Source organism: Eutrema salsugineum, unplaced genomic scaffold (genome assembly GCF_000478725.1).
Source record: "Eutrema salsugineum unplaced genomic scaffold, Eutsalg1_0 scaffold_4, whole genome shotgun sequence".
Classification (NCBI taxonomy): Eukaryota; Viridiplantae; Streptophyta; class Magnoliopsida; order Brassicales; family Brassicaceae; genus Eutrema; species Eutrema salsugineum.
Genome location: NW_006256686.1, coordinates 10008037 through 10014036, shown reverse-complemented (window position 1 = coordinate 10014036; position 6000 = coordinate 10008037).

Here is a 6000-nt window from a genome sequence, read left to right as displayed (position 1 = left end):
AGAAGACTTGTTCAATCATGCCAGAAGAGGTCGACCTGTTCGAACACTTCACAAAATCGAAGGTCAAGGTCAGTTTCTCATCTCTTATTCGATTAGATGTGAAATGTTTAACTATGTGCTTTGTGATTCTGGAGCATGCCTTAACATGATGTCCAAGACAATTGCTTTGAGACTTGGTATTAAGCACCTGTGCATGATTAGGGAGAATATTAATTAGCTCATGATTTCAAGGCAACACCTAAAGGAATAGCCCATGACATTCCTCTGAGAATAGAAGATTGCATTATGCTTGTTGACTTCTACATTATTGAAACAAGAGACGCAATACATCCAGTGAGTCTCGGATGATCCTTTTTACCAACTTCCGGAGCCATCATGGACTGGCCAAACCGGAGGATCTCGTTTGCTAATATCGACAAAGATGTCTTCACAGAAGCTGTCTCATACAACAGCAAAGCATGAAAACGTCCTGCAATAGAAGAGTTTGAAGAAGAGCTTTGGAGTGACAAAGAACCTGCTAAATTAAACAAGGAGACTTCAAGTAAGACTTGTCTTAGAACAAGGTCTTCTTCATTGGACTAAGTCACGTCCTATACCAAAGTCGAGCTAAACGACTTAAAACAAAAGCTCTTAATGGGAGGCAACCCATTTAGATATTGTTTTCTTTAGGATTTTTCTTTCTTTTTCTATTGATCTTTTTCTTTTTCTTAGTTTCAGGTGTTTCTTATAAATCAAAAAAGCAAAAAAAAAAAAAATCAAAAAACTGAAAAAACCAAAAAAACCAAAAAAAAGGATGGTCCCTGACTGCTCGGCCCAGCAGGAACAAAAGAGACGCAGGAAACATGCTGCATTTAAGTTCCCGCAGTCACAGGAGTACGGACCGCGGTCAAGCTCACATCGACCACGGCAGCATCTTTGTGACCGCGGCCAGGCATGATTTCACCACGGTCGTGTGAGCTCTGACCCCCGACCCCAAACCACCCACTTCACCTCATTCCACCTCACCAAGTCCAATACCACCTCCCATCACCATCTATCACCTTCTCGTATCTTCCCGAATGGATCCGATCCATCTCCATCAGCATCTCGGATCCAGGTAAGTTCTCTTTGGGTTACCAAATTCGCTATATCTATGCATTTTTCTCATCCAACTTCGACTTGTTTCACACTGAGGACAGTGTAATTTAAGTCTGGGGGAGGATTTCATCCCTTTCGAACCACTTTTCTTTCATGAGTCTTGCATTATCTACATTTTTCCATTTTCTTTAAAGTTTTTCAAAAATGGTTTTCAAAACAAAATACGTTTTAAAGGGAATGGTGAACATAAATCAATGATAGTTGACTGTGTGCTTTTAGATTGTTCCTAGTGACATGCTCATCTATGATTTAGGACTCGACTAGGCGGTAGCTAAGCACATTTGAAACAAAGTATCCTAGAAGAACTTGAATGATTTTGATTTAGATAAAGGAATACACTAGCTCTGTTTTATCTGTAGTTAACATGGACTTAATTCTCTCATCAAAGCATTAGACCAGGGAAACGAATCATACATTCAGGACTCCTTTACCCTTTTTTACCACTTTCTGTTGATCCTGAATGACTAGTTCATCTTTAGCTAGTTCTCCACCTTAACCAAGCATCTTTCGAACCACATGCACTCTTGTTTTCCATTGTCTTATGCAGATATGTGCAAAAACGTCGGAGAGAAAGAGGAACAACATAGTTTTCAGTCACTAAGACGAAGAACTCCGATTTTGCCGGAAATTTTGCCGGATTCTGATGTGGTGTGTGTTGTGGGTGTCAAGTTTTACCCTAAATGAAATCAATAGCCGCAAATGCACATAATCGATTGTAGTACTTAGGGATCGAATCCACAGGGAAGGAGGATCTTTTCCTGCAAAAAGCCTTTGAAATAATTTAAAGTAAGGAAGTCTAGAACAAAAACGGTTTTGTAGGGGTTTGGTAGTGTGTTTAAAATCTAAAAACGAAATATTAAAATAGAATACGAGAATTAAATGACTAAAAATGATAAAAACGGATATTCTAATGCTTAAATGAAAATGAACTAAAAAGGAAAGACAATATTGAACTAAAGCTTTAAAGAAAAACGGTGTAAATCAATAAGGAAGAAGGCGTTGGGGTTCAGGAAAGTTTTCTCAGGGGTACGAACGATTCAAAACATTGCTAGAGAGTAAATTTGATAAGATCTTAGCTTAAACTTTTTGAACTGGAGTCACGGACGTATGAATACGCCACTGTCGTGATCATAGACAACTATCTCTCTCAACCCTGACCAGTAGGTTTCCACTCTGGCCCTGGAAGAGAAGAGATGCATTATGTTTAAGACTCGTCCTAATTCACAAATCGCCCATAGGTAGGTTTCCATTCCTATGTTTGTTTTGCTCTCCCAAACAAGATCTGATACCTGATGAACACTTTCGTGTCACCAAGCATCTGGATCAGATTGTAGTTCATGACGCTACTCTTATGCAGTAAAAACGAATTCAGAAGAAAAAATTCTAAGATTCGGCTCAAAAGCTCATGGAATCCTCATCGAACATATAAATCCCCATCGAAAATCCCTTAATCCCAACAATAAAACTACTCAGACATGATGAACAAAATCAAAGACATAGTATTAAGAAGTAGAATAGAAACCGAAATTGAAAAAGAAAGAACAAGGGTTCAAGAGAACAAATCTCTCTCTCCCTAAAAGCTAAAGCAAAAACAATAAAAGTATGAAGTAATGATAGATGGTATTCGGTTCCATGATTTCTAGGGCTCCTAAGACATGTATTTATAGTGCTCAAGACCTCTCTGGACGTCACTTAGGGTTTCTCCAAATGTGGGCTTCAGAAATGGGCTTTTTGGGCTCGGAGGTTGATGGCCGCGGTCGGGAGTGCTCTGACCGTGGGGAATGAGTTGTTTGCCGTGGTCGGGATGCTCCTGACCGCGGGAAATTGCTTGTTGGCCGCGGGTGGAAGTGCTTGCTGGCTGGTTTACGGGACATCTTGCTCTTCGCGTATCTTTTGATTGAACCGTTGGATTGCCAAGCTGTAAAGTGCACTGGAAAGCTGATACTTCCATCTTTAATGTCTCAAAATTTGAGCTGGATCAGACGGTGAGAAGGCTTTCAATCAGGGGTGAACTTCTGACGGTTTGACTCTGAGCGTAAATCTGGTTTTCTATCCATTTTGTTAAGCTTTTCCCTAAGTTACCTGAAAAGAGTCTTGGAACTACAAATACTAGAAAAACGTGATAAAAGTACTTAAAAACAATTAAAAACATAGAAAAAGTATTTCAAAACGATCCATAAAAGTGGTCAAAATACGGTGTTATCAGATTCAACAAAATACGGTGGTCAAAAACTCAGCTTACCTCAGAAAAATCGCCAAACATTGGTACATTTTCGTTCCTTAGACTCTCTCTCCAAAACGGTTTCATTTCTTAAATAAAAAATCCAAAAAATAAAAAAGGAAAGAAAATAAAGCCTTAGAGAGTCAAAGAAGATCGATTTTATCTTTGAGGCAAGTTAATTAGAGCTTGATTATATGGAGTTTTGGAGATTATTTTTTCTGTCCCGGAAAAGATCTAAGTCTGGGGGAACAGCTGTTCACAACAAAGGAGGAAGGATTATGCAACAACATTGGACAAGAAGAAGTGACTGAAAATTGCGGTCATCAACAGGTCCTTATCTCTCTTGCGGTTTTGCATAATATCTTGCATCCTCCAGATTCATCAGGTAACCCGAAACACTTTAACTTCACCACTTAAACAGCCCATAAATGCCAAACGCCGTCTACCCTAGATGATGTCTTTGATGAGAATTCACTATTGCACTTAATGAATGTAGAGAGCTAGTTGACTGAAATCAAGATTTAAATTTATTAAGTTTTGCATGACTGAAAAAATGGACTAGTATCTTTTGTGTCTTGGTGAGAATTTTCTAGACTAAGTTGTGGATTGATGTACGATCTATGGTCCTAGTTTAGTAGTTCATGTCTATGAGATTTGTGCATTTCCTATTTTTTTTTTCACTTAACCAGGTTAGACTTTTGCTTTGTTTGGGGAAAAACAAAGGTTTACGTCAGGAGGAGTTGATAACACCGTATTTTGACCTCTTTTATGAATCGTTTTGAAATATTTTTTCTATGTTTTTTATTGTTTTCAAGTGTTTTTAATATGTTTTTCTAATAATTATAGTTTCAAGACTCTTTTCAGGAAACTTAGGAAAAAGCTTAACAAAATGGATAAAAGACCAGATTTCAGCTTAGAGCCAAACCGTCAGAAGTTCACCCCCAAATGAAGACCTTCTCACCGTCTGGTCCAGCTCAATTTTGGAGACCATATAGATGGAACTACCAGCTTTCCAGCACACTTTACAGAATAGAAATTCAACGGTTCAATCAAAAGTTACGCGAAGAGCAAGATGTCTCGTAAACCAGCCGGCAAGCATTCCTACCCGCGGTCAACAGTCACTTCACCACGGTCCCGATCTTCCCGACCGCGGAGAATGGTCTGTCCGACCCCGAAGCCCATTTTCAAGCCCAAAATGATTCTCTCATTTGGAGAAACCCTAAGTGACGACTTGGACAATATAAATACATGTTTTTAGGAGCCCTAGACGGGGAGAGACACATATAATTTATTCTTTTTGGAGCTTTAAGTTTTTTTCTTTCATTTTCTTAGTTTTAGGTTTAGGGAGATAGAGATCTATCTCTTGAACCCTTTTTATTTCTTCTTCAGTATCGATTTCTGCTCAGCTTTTCAAAACAATATTTTTGCTTTCTTTAATCATGTCTGAGTAGTTTTATTGTTGGGTTTAAGGGATTTTTGATGGGGGCTATATATATGAGGATTCCATTAGCTATTGAAGCCGAATCCTAAAACTTTTCTTCTAAACTTATCTATTATGCATGGGAGTAGCGTCATGAACTACAATCTGATCTAGGTCTTTGGTGTTGCGAAAGTTTTCATTTGGGGCCAGATTTAGTTTGATCAGAGCAGATCGACCATAGGAGTGGAAACCTACCTACGGGAGAGCTATGAATGTTGATGAGTCTTAAGCATACTGCATATTTTCTCTTCCAGGGCCAGAGTGGAAATCTACTGGTCAGGGTTGAGAGAGATAGTTGGTTATGATCACGAGAATGGCGTATTCATACGTTCGTGACTCGAGTTTAAAAGTTTTTAGCTAGGATCTTTTAATTTACTTTTTAGCAATGTTTTGAATCGTTCATCCCCGGAGAGAATTTTCCTGGAAACTCAGCGCCTCTTTTCTATTGTTTTACACTGATTTTCATTCAAGTTTTTAGTCTAGTATTTTACTTAGTCAGCCGGTTTTCATACAAGTAATTAGGTCTAGCCGTTTTCTTGTTTTAATTAGATTTCTTTAAGTTTAGTTATTAGGTCATTTTAATTCTCGTTCCCACTAAGATTAGTTTTTACGTTTTAAAGACACCACCAAAACCCCTAAAAAAATCGCATGGTTCTAAACTTCCTTACTTCACATTTCTTTCGAAGGCTTTTGCAGGAAAGATCCTCCTTCCATGTGGATTCGATTCCTAAGTACTACAATAGATCAGTTGTGCACTTGCGGCTATTGATTTTATTTAGGGTAAAACTTGACAACTCTCACACGACAGCACATCAGACATTTTTGAAAAACAAATATAAAGGACTTTTGCTTGTTGCCACGACATTAGATGGCAACTCGAACTTATATCCAATCGCATTAGGAGTTGTCGATTCAGAGAACGACCTGTCTTGGGAGTGGTTTATGATGCAACTAAAATTTGTCATTGGGAATGAGGTGCGTTTGGCTTTTGTGTCAGATAGAAATGTTTCCGTTATTTAAAGCACTTGAGAAAGTGTACCCTAATCTAGCCATGTAACTGTATCCACCATTTGCTGACTAATGTGATAACATATTCCAAAACACAGGGTTTGACTGGTTTGATTGCGAAGGCTTCTACAGAGTACTGAGTTTCTGCTTTTGA